Here is a 12,407-nt window from a genome sequence, read left to right as displayed (position 1 = left end):
CTCTCACTTGTTACTTCATTTAGTTATTCCGCTGAAGTGGCTGTTTAAATAAATAAATTAGTGAGCATGTACAAGGAATACTGAAAACACGGCATTGCGCGCCGGATAATTCGAATATTCAAAGAACCATAGCTGATATTTTTTAAAAACTATCATCTACAAGCGTGTTTGGAGAGAAATCGGTTTGACCCCGGATAACTCGTCGAAAGAAGTTAGGAATATTTCAATAATTAAACATATAGAAAATCGTCTTAAAATTTCTATGTTCGAATCAATGCACGGATAACCTTGATTTTTCATAAAAGTCCAATTCGATTAAAATAGTAAGCGAAGCTCGTAGCGATAACACGCGCATCTCATAGAAATTCATCATTTATGAGAGGATTATCGTTGAGGCTGCCATTTAACGAGGAAAAAATATCGATTGATCCACAAGAAAGTACAGCGCTTCAACTACGTACGTACTTACATATATATATATATATATATATATATATATATATATATATATATATACAGACGGGAATGTGCGCGCGCGTATTACTTTGCGTGGGAGGGGATGAGATGCTTACGTCAAGAGCCCAATGACAAATTTTTTCGATATTTGCACGCGCAATGTGGAGGAGAAGTTAGCTCGTGGCATATTTCATTCAGGCCACTGAATGGTGGATTAGCAATTGGAAAAAGGAACGACATCGGCTCGCTGTATTGGTTGTCGAGTGTATCCACCTACGCGAGTGAGCCGCGAGTCGGCGAGGAAGGCACTTGGGATGCGATGGAGTCTCTGGTGAATTGAAAAAGTCTCGCGCAACCAACCGATGCGACGGCGCGACGTCGCTTCCCCTCCCCTGGGATCCTTTGTGCCTTTTACGACCTTTCGATTGGCACCCATCACAATACACGCTCTTCACGATTTCTTTAACAGACACGCCAAACGCCCTCGCCTCGCTTATCATTAATTGGAATTGCGTAATTACTTACGGTAAACAGTGCCGTCTAAAGTAGGCTATTAACGGCGGTGAGAGGGTCCAGCCGTGATGCGAGGCGTTAATGTTTCCCGAGGTTGATTAATATCTTAGAGATATTATTTTTTGCGATCGTAGGTGGATAAAAGCCGATGACAATTGTTTTCAACAAACGAGATTGCAAGGATCGTACGTGACTTTCAGCACCAAGGCCGAAGGAAATTGTCGCTTTTACGTATTAAGACGACCGACACTTTCTCGTCATGGAGATTAAGGGGTAATTGTATCGAGCAATAACACCAATGTTGCAAAAAATTTGGATCGCATGGTATTTAGAGTTGTGAGGCTCGTAATCGCCGGGAAAAATTGATTTAGTAATGGGACACGGTGGTGAGGAAAGTGCAGGCGATACGTCTTGTCGCTATTTGAGCGAGATCGGAACTTTCATTTCATTCGAAATATAAGCTCGTAACGTACACGGCATGTCCGAAAGTCCTTAAATATTTTAAATAATCGATACCCCCGCGCATTGTCTAGTTAAACGAAGTTATTTTATCGCTATGGGCGAGCCTTCATCCATCACGCGTCTGGCATAAAGTTTGTTTGGACGAGTTACCAATTACCGTGAGAGCAAAAGTTTAACTTGCCGTTTATCACTGTCACGATCAAACCAAATCAAATTTTTCAATAACCTTCACCCTCTAGGCACCCGTGAGTATACATGCGCGCGCTCATTGAATAAATTACGAGCTGAGGGAGATGACACTCGAAAATGTCTATACACCTCATCCGTAAGTTATCCCATTAATAAAAAGCTTTCGTCAACGGAAATAGAAGAAGAACAAAAAGCAAAGGAAAATCCCGCGTCCAATCGAACCCCCAACTTCTATTCCACGAATTAGAAGCCACCCCCCTCTCTCGCTCCACCACCACAGCCGCACCATCGCATCCACATCCCCACTCCCAAAGACACGTTCAATCGGGTTTTTAACAATTGCAATAACAACTCACTTCCATCGTCCAACTTTCATTCGAAAACCCAATTGATAATTGCAAGCTGAATAAAAAATCTGTACCACGCGGTGAAATCGTATTACGCTCTCTCGCTCGGGAGCCTCACGCCCTTAATAACGACCTGGACGAGCGTCTCTCGTTGGTTAATCGCGAGGCCATTTGCCCGAAAGTCGAAGGGCGCCTGGGAATGTGGGACGAGCGCGCCGGCTGATCGATCCTTAAATGCGCTGCCTCGCGCTTCCAAGGACCTCATTTGTATTGCGCTTACGTGCGGCCGTTGAGTCGGGCATGTGCAGCGCACGTAGGAGGCGCGAGCCTTCGCGACCGAATCGCAAAGTTCTTTATGCCGTGCTTTGCTAACTCGCATTCCGCTCTCCCGAGGTCGATATCTTCCCGCACATAGCCACCACGACGACCATCGCCACAACCAGGCCGTCCCGCCCGACGCTCCCCACCCCGCGCTCCAACACTCCTCTACACTCCTCCACACCAAGAATGGTTGTGGCGCGGGGAACGGGGGAAAGGACGTCGAAAATTCCCGTCGTCGTCGTCGTCGTCGTCGTCGTCGTCGTCTGGGACGTGCCCCGCTAACCGGAGAATCGACTATTTCATTCGAGGACGTGTGATGCGAGAGCGCGGAAGAAGAGCCTTGGGCACGGGGAGGCATCCTGGAATCGGGTGCGCGACTCTCGGTGTGACTTTATCGCTCAATGAATCCGTATTGCTACAATGGGTTCGGAGCTTTGCGCGGGTGGATCTTGGGACACGACGTTTCGTGGCTATTAAACGAGGAGAGAGAGATAGAGATAGAGATAGAGAGAGAGAGAGAGAGAGAGAGACATAGAAATGCGATGTTCTTCATTGTCACAATTTAAAAGAGAGATAGAGATAGAGAGAAATAGAGAGATAGAGATAGCGTCCATGCGTTTGTGGTGTCTGCGTGTGTCTGCGTTTGTGTGGGTCTTAACTTAATCGTTGAAACGACATAACGGCTTCCCGTCCACGATGATAAATCGCACGGATCAGCAGACTTTCTCGTTTGCATATTTCGCGATCAGAGCTTAAGTTTAAAGTATCGAGAGTGCCACTCCCACGGCGATAATTACGTTATCCGCAATTGCACCGAGTGCACGGGGCCCGAGTTGATGAAGGATGGTTGGGCCACGCTGTTGTTGCCTTCTCTTCGCGCTGGGTCCTCTCGTTTTCCCTACGCCCATGCAAATTAGCGAGCCTTTGCCTTATTTGGACGTGTGGAGGAACCGCCACCACGGCTTTTAAGAGCGGCTGGGGAGCGCCTTGCATCGCCCGGACTTAATGAGCACGGTTGAGGTGTACTCGCGAGCTAGTGCCGGGACAGTCTGCGCACTCTGCGCAAGTGCGTTAAGCTCCCAGCACTTTTCCGTGCCTTGCAATACCTCTTTAGATATCTTTGACGGTAGGGTCATGGATGTTTTGGGCAACTGATGCTGGACGCGATAATAGGTGCCCAGCCGTGCAGCGTTTTCCAAAGTCGCGTATCGAGTCACCGATGTTGTTCAAGCTCATTTGGAAGGACGTTGCACGTGGCTGAATCCTAGGGGTCGCTATGGTCATTGGGCCGAGGTCATGGACGAGTAGGATTAATAGCTCTTGTTGGGGAAACGATGAAAATTGGGAGGGCGAGTGCGTTCCTTGAGAGTATAATGGGACGCAAGTGAAGAGCGATCGGTGATGAGATGGCTGATACGAATAATCAGACGATAGGCATTTCCAAGTCTGTGACATGGAGAGTAGGAGCTGGACTAGCGTGTAAAAGATACTTTCCCAATAAAGAAAAGAGTGCGTGATGGTAGGGCGAAGAAAGCGCGTCGAAAAGCTTTACGACCTTGGAATGTTTAAGCCGACTAGAAATACGGAGAGAAAGGCCACCGAGTGCCTCCTACGAGAGACGCAGAGCCTTGGAATTAATCGGAAATAGCGAAGCGACGGCTAAATATTATCGACCAGGCATTTTAAGCGGTCGTGTTAATAATAATAATCGATTGTTAATGAGTGACGGTCGAGCGAGTAGAGCGAGAAGTAACGATTTTCGATTCTCATGAAAATGGTGCGTGCAATGATTTTTCAACAAATAGCTCATTATTGTCCAATTTGCGAATATATTTTTGTATAATGGTCACTTGATATATCGGAATGGTAGATGGGTAGTTACAGAGATATGCTCGTTTTATATGAGGCGGTTATTATTCTTATGTGAGACGTTGGGATAGGGAGGGGGGGGGGGGAAGTTCGCGCATTATCCAGCCAAGCAGTGATTGTTCGACTTCTAGCGTCTCTTGAATAAGCTCGAATGAGCCGCCCACCGATGAATATATTATTAGCCTTTGCCAAACATTTGCATGGATTAGCCGAGGTGGATGCTGGGATTAGGGCCGCTTGAATCGCTCATACGAGTGAACCAAGCGACGCGACTCAACAGCCAGCCAAGATCTATCTATCTCCTTATCTATCTAACTATCTATCTATCGATCCATCAATCTATCTCTCTATCTATCTATCTATCTATCTATATATATATATATATATATATATATATATATATATTGATCCATGCAACCATCAATCCCTCCAACCATCCATCCACCCATCTACCCATCCATCCATCCATCCATCCATTCATCCATTCATACATCAGGCAACGACAATACAAACGAGCGACTGAAAAAATCAAATTACCTTGGTCGAGCCGGCAAAAAGGTGAAGAAGCCACGGACTCACAGGAAGGACTTGGACGTCGACGGCACGTACGCGGCTCGGGAAGGAGTTCGGCTCCAAAGTCCCTTTGAGGGCATTGGAGTGCGGTGACTCGGGGGGGGGGGGGACGATCGATCGATCGGCGCGCACACACGTCTCGTGAGAATCCCGGATGGACGTACGCGTCGGCTACTGGCATCGCACGCGTGCGCCAACACGCACGTGTTTTCTTACGCGATCGACGCTCCAAAGCGGCTATAAGGACATCGGCAAAAGCGATCGTCGAGATTTCTTGCAGTGGTTGCGGCCTCAATTAGTGCGGTCTCGGCCAGCCTCGCGCTCCCTCGCTCCTCCGGCACTCGGTTCTCCATAAATCATTGAAATGCAATCGCCGCGATTGGCTAAGGGGAAGCCGATATTTACCTCGGTCGCCTCTGCTTTTGCTCCTAGTGCTGCACACTGTCCGCACTTCCTGTTTTGTAGACACTTGGAGAGCCCGGGACTCGACGATCGATCTGCCGCGGCTTTTATGGTCAAAGCGATTTTTCCTCCAACCATCTCCATGCAGCGACAACTCGCGCCTTTGACACCGCTCATCGATCCATCTCGCGCGTGCATTTCCGCTTTTTCGCGTGCTCGCGGAAAGGCCTTGGAAAATCGTCGAGGTGGTTAATTTACCCTTTTTGCTGACCATTTGACGGCTTATGGGCTTGCGAAAGAGATGCTAATCCAATTGACGCTTATGAAATTTTACCATCGCATGGACATTAATGACCATTGCCAGGAGATTTACATTTATCTTTCTCGATTATAAATAATAGGTAGCAGCCAAACGGGAATTGTATATAATGCGAAGTGAATGAGGATGATTACATTGTTGCCCCAGAGTAGATTTATAGATAGGTAAGTACTATTACTATTTGAAGATGAACCTCCGAGGATGATATACTAACTATAAATAATATCGGGAAGCTGCGGACCTACGCACACTAATATCTCACATAGAGTCAGCCATACAGATAAACGTACAAATAAACAAACGAAGGTAAACACGCGCCTCTGCACATACAGCTTCGTATAATGAGATGTGTGTGTGTGTGTTTGTGTGTGTGCGTGTGTGCGTGTGTGTGCGTGTGTGTGTGTATGAGGGCGGGGGAGCAGAGAGAGAGAGAGAGAGAGAGAGAGACGAATGATTGCGTCGGCTTATTCGCATTGTTAAGAGAACCGACTATGCGAGGGAAAAATTATTACAACGGGAAATATTATTCCAAATCATTTCGTAACTGCCATCCAAACATTGTTTCAATTTCAATTAAAATGTCATATCCTTTGGAACTCCAAGCTCATTATCTCCTGTTTAAACGAATTAATTTCATCGTACATATCATCGACATTGGATAGCGAATTTTTAAAAGTCCATTATCTATAAGAAAATGGATGATTATCCACTAGCCATTGCATGCATCGTGTAAGCAACGTTACAATCCTATATAATTCGAATATAATTCGATAATTGAAATTAAAAAGCACAAATACTCGAATGAGCCATAAAGCTCCAAAAAATGCGCGAATTTATATTTAATTTATGATTTATGACTAATCGATTTATTCCACTGTAATGTCCCACCACTGGCAGTGATCCAATTGCGCGAAGCTATAAGGTTACATGGAAAATTTGCCCATGAAATCAAAGTACACGTAAGTTTGAAGACTGCAGCCTACACATCAGACAAGCCAAAGACTTTTAATTAACCAAGATATTCGTAACGATCGTGCCGAAACTTTGGAAAATATCGGGCTTCCGATATGTAAGGTAGCTCGACTCAGCGTCCAAAAGAAAGCTCGCGTAAAACGAGGGTAATTCCATTTCCCCGAAACGCCGAAAGTTAATTGTAATTAGCGGAAAAGCATTTGCCGTCGTGGCGCTTGATAGACGCAGACGCGCACTACACAAACTTTTCTCAGCTCGCGTTTCAGCCTCGCGCGCGTCAACTTCATCGCCATCCTCATCAGCATCAGCATCAGACGTCTACTGCTTAACTTCTACTAATTATTAAGACTGCGATATCGATCGACTCGTTATCGTGTCTTGGCCGATGGCCTTTGTCGATACGCTCCCATGGGCAAAAGCTGATTATCCCCCCCCCCCGCGCGCCCACATCCTCACGCCCCTTTTCGATTCATTTGCATTTTATTCGGTACCTTTGTACTTCGTTTTCACTATTCACACGATGCAATCCAAATTCTCAATCAAAAATTCTATCAATCCAGAAGTGACAGAGAATTAATCTCATTCGCTTTGCTTAAATATAAAATGTTTAATATAATTACATCGAGGCACTTTTTTTCTCTCGAATTATGCGTAATATTATACAGTCGAGTCGAGTCGAGTCCGAGTCGAGTCCGAATCGAGTCCGAGTCGAGTACGAGTCGAGTCGAATCGATTCGAATCGCACGAGTAGGTAAAAACCTTCTATGTTGTAAAATTAATTAAAATCATATCGTATAGCTTATAAAAGTCGCAGTACTTCGTATTTAATCTAAAAGTTATGTATTAACGATAAAAAATAATGTAAGGTTTGGAAGAAGTAAAGTAAAATTACAATCTATGCATTGGATTATATGGAAAATTTATTATTAATGCTAATAGATGTAAAGTCATGAGTATTAAATTAATACTGCAGTTTATAATTTAACATGAAATAAATTCAAGCTCAACTCAACCATTTAATATTTAATAATTAACTATTTATTGGACCATTTGAGGATTTCATTATAATTGTAAAAATTTTCATATCTTGAAGAATTATATTTCTCATAAATAATAAGAAAAATTGTTTAATATTATTCTATAAATAATATTATCGAAAGCCCTTTATGTATTAGCGGTTTCTAAAATATAATGTTAGTAGTGTATCGTTATAAAGTAATGTGGTGCTTGTAATATTTAGTATTAAGTCGAATAAGTCGAGTAGCTATGCACAAGAAATAAATTAGATGAATAGTAAATTTTATTATTGCATTCAACAGTAAAAAAATTAATTAAAAGTGACTATAAAATAAAATTATATACATATATATATATATATATATATATAATTAATAAATTTTCATAAATATTTCCGTAACTTTTAATAATCTTTCATATAATTTTACATATTTATTTTAAATCCAACATACTATCGGTAAATTTTTAATATCCTTCAATTATTCTGAATCGTAAAATTCTTCATCTAATAATTATTTCAATATTCTAAATTAATGCGAAGTAACAAACTTATTAGTTTTCTTACATATGTGTGTGTGTGTGTGTGTGCGTGCGTGCGCGTGTGTGTGTGTGTGTGTGATCGAGTGTGTCCGCGCGCGCGCGTATGTGTGCGTGTGTTGAAATTGTTTAACCATTTAGTACGTATATAATTATCAATCTGAAAATTGGACGAAATAATTGAAATGAAAAATTGTAAAAACTTATTTAAATTGATTACGATTTGAAAATCTGAAAATGATATAGAATATTTTATAATTATGTATTATATGGAGCTTAATTTTGTGTTAACAAAATATTTACATGGAAAATTTAAAACAAATACGAAAAAAATACACAATTATTACATTGCCAATCAATGTATATAGAAATAAATTCTGAAGAAAAATAAGAAAAACACGTCAAAATTAAAACGAAATGAAATGAATAAAGTTAAAAATTAGAAGCCGTTGGCACAAATCTGTTGACTCTTATAAAAATGAGTAGAAAAAATAGATATGGATGGATGGCTTGTGTGCACGACGCCGAGATGAAAAAGTAAGCGTCTAGGATACGCGTCGCGCCAGGATCTACCTTGTGTACAAAAGCCGTGTAGTAAACGTGCGGGCGCGCGCACGCATTCAAGAGAGTGTGAGAGTGTGAGAGTGTGAGAGAGATAGAGATAGAGATAGAGAGAGAGAGAGAGAGAGAGAGAGAGAGACTAAACGAATTATTCCTTAGAGCCAAATAACCTTATTAAATTAATTTATGCATTGTTTATGATTAGCTAGGATTGTTGATTTGGTAATTGTGAGGTATGAAGCAACTATCGGGATTTCATTAAATATCAAATTTTATTCTTATTAATCAGTGCTATACGACTTATTTTTACAGTCCTGCCTCAACTCCTACAGAATAAATTTAAATCCGCTTATTATAAATAACTATATTCTGTATATAGCCTTTACGGTCGCTCATCGTTATATTTGGATAAAAAATTTACTCCAACACAACGCAAAAGAATAAACTTCATTAATAATGTTTGTTCATTATTTGGATTGAACCGCAAACATGTCAGACCGAAAAAAGAGTATCGTACTCAACTTAACGCTTAAGGCTCGTTTGTTTCTAAAGTTTGATTGACATGAACTTCCACCTTGACAAGCACTGGTAATTGTATTACCATACCTCTGCTGTATCATGCGATGTATGAAACACAGGAGAACAGCTTTTCCCCAGAAAATTGTGTTCCCGACGTATGTAATGTAGAGAATGTATTATCGAGCAAATACTAACAAGTATGACTAAAAATTGAATTATACTTAATTGAAATAATAATACAAGGCTATCAAATAATCCCATATAATCCACAAGAGCAAGGAATTATTTAAATATATCGAATGTGCAAACTCAAAAATTATTTATTAGGCTTTTAGATTTAAGCACGCTTGTAAGTTCCATTAATTCACATTCAAAGCCTCTATTTTCGTATTTGCTAAATAAACTATTTTTTTTTTTTTTTTTTTTTTTACTCCGTATATTAGAATAATTCTTAATAATGTCAGCTCTACACCCTTAATATCCACCTTCTACTTATAATTACCAAACGAAGTTACTGCGCATGACTACTGTAAGCATACGGGAAACATAAAGAAATACGTGTTCTACATCATCCTGCCGTATAATTATTTTCATTTTTGTCGAAAATACTAAAATAAGCATCGATACTTTATTAATGTTTATTTATTATGTTCGCATGGGATGTGCAATTAATATGCTCTCTAAAGTGTGCATTTCAATCAGCGGGTAAACGAAAATTATAATTAGAACTCGATCAACTAGGAAATAATCTGATAAGCATATCATACAATATAATTATTATAAGATTATTTGACTTTTTTGTCGACAATATCGTTCATCGTTCGACAAAATGAAATCGGCACAACGCTTAGAGATATCTTAGTACTAAAATAAAGTAAATCAATAATTTTATTCTAAGCTTTCTTATGATATTTTTATTATTTTTTTTTTTTTTTTTTTTTTTTGACGCAAATTCTGACGTAATATAAAAAATTCCCATTTCTATCTACATTTATGATTCATTTAATAAAATTCATTAATGTTTCGTCGGTCACTTTATTTTCAATCCCCTTGCATTAAAAAATATATAGCAAATTTGTTTCACAAGACTTTTACGTTTACTTTACATTAATCATCTTTATAAAATAATAAAATTAATATCTCGGAAATAAAAATTACGCACAATTTAAAAGATAATTACACGAGTTCTGTAATAAGTTGTTAGATTTCTCTCTCTCTCTCTCTCTCTCTCTCTCTCTCTCTGTCCCGATTTCGATAGTCAGCTTCAGTGGAACGATATACTTTTCGAAACCACAAATAAATTACTTTTATCATTGCTATGCCATTAGAATGAATACTTTCGCGTCTGAAAGCAATTGCATACATATAAATACAAATGAAACTTTTTGCACTTTAAAATGCTTTATTTGCAAATCTGCTTTTTAACTAGTCACATACCAAATATTTTCACGTTAGTATTCCCCTCTCACGCATACGAACCTAACACCTACATACGGTCATGTCAATCAATCAATTAAAAAACTTATAACCCAAAGATTTTCTTCATAAGTAAAGCTTTAAGCACTTTCCTTGTGTAGGGCGAAAAAAAATAAAAATAATGAGCTAAGTGTAACTGCTGCTGCTTACCACAACATCTGGCTAATTAGCGCGGGACCGTCAAGAGGATACCTTTTCCCTTCCGCCCCTCTGCCCCCTCGCATGTTCTCACTCACTAACTCGCTCATTGTATCCCCTCCTCGCGCCCCTCGCGCTCCCTCTCTCGCTCACTCGCTCTGTCCGTCTTCTTCAATTTAATATCATTTGAACGGGAGAAACGACAGAGTATAAAGAGTCACTGAAAAAATAAAGGCAAACGAAGGACAGGAGATATCAAGGTCGGAGTCATTATCTTTAAGTCTATAGTAACTCTAGTTCGCACAGGATTTATCCACCTGATAGGAAGGAGAATTTGAAAATTATACTTTTTTATCCATCATTTCTTCGAGCAAATAGCCCCAGATGATAACTTTGCAATGGCTGTGACTAGTGGAATAACGACGCGTTACCGAAAATTCTATTCAAGGACCGTCAATCAGTCTATATCTGTCTATAATTTCTCGGATATTTCATTACAAAAATCATAATACATGGAACCGAATATGTATTTATAATTGCAAAAAATGTCCTGCCTCTGCTGCTTGCCTTCCGCTGCAATTCTTTGTGAGAAAAATGTGACAAAGATAAAAATTATACAACCGTAAAGAAGGATTATTTCAATTATAATTTAAATAAAAAAATAAAAAGTAGGTATTATGATGTTCTGTGAAATTTTATAAAATTAAAACGAAATATATGAGTTTACGAAAGCAATTATGCACTAATTGATGTATATCAGATTGAGTAAAATGCCAGTGTCAAAACCCCCATTTTCTTTATAATTCGCTTCAGGAATATTATTAGAACAGCAGAGATATCGTAAGAGAGAAAAAACAAAATATTCATGAAAAAGAAAAAGAAAAGGTAGAATAAAAATTAAATAGATATAATTTTTTTTTCATATCGCTTAAGGCATCTTTTTTTTTTTTTTTTCTCTCTCCCTTTTTTTTTTTTTTTTTTTTTTTTTTTTTTTTTTTTTTTTTTTTTTTTTTAACAATAATTGACAAAGTAACTATTGATTAAAGAAGATAAAATCTAAAATTAAAAATAAAATTGTACACGTGGTAAATTAAACATGTAATTTTAAAAAGAATTTCGTAACTGTTGAGAGAAAAATTTTTTAATTAAAAATAAAAAATAATTACAGATTTTATCGTATCTTTCATTTCATTAGTATTTCAAACTTTAAATGTATGAGAAAATTGAATAATTTTTTTTTTTCTTTTTTAATGCAATGCATTGAAGATGAAATTTTATTCACATAATATTATTATACAACAATGAGTCGGGCATTTAAGCAACCAAACAGATTATGTTAAATAAAATTGTTGCTGTAAAATTATCGCTCCTGTTGACAAATTTTTGTAATATTCTCGCATTCATAATCGCGTTAATAACGAATGAAATATATCATCATAGAATTTAATAAACCACACTATCATGTAAAATGTGCGAAAAAAATTATTATAGTCGTAACGATAAATTATAGAATATATATTAATAAATAATTACGGCAAATAAATATTCTTTATTACGAAGAGACCCTACTTTTTAGTCTACTACATTTTCTTGCTTACTAAGTCAATGTTGGATATTAAATTCTTTCGTGTCTCGTCTCCCCCTTCCCCATTTCATCCTTTAAATTGTACTTATGCATTCGTGCAAGTGTAATAATTATCGACTTATAAAAATGTTGAAAAAATATATTTTCCCAC

This window comes from Ceratosolen solmsi, unplaced genomic scaffold, assembly GCF_000503995.2.
Source record: "Ceratosolen solmsi marchali unplaced genomic scaffold, CerSol_1.0 scaffold41, whole genome shotgun sequence".
NCBI lineage: Eukaryota > Metazoa > Arthropoda > Insecta > Hymenoptera > Agaonidae > Ceratosolen > Ceratosolen solmsi.
The sequence above is the reverse complement of the archived record's forward strand: the minus strand, read 5'-3'. Positions refer to the sequence as shown.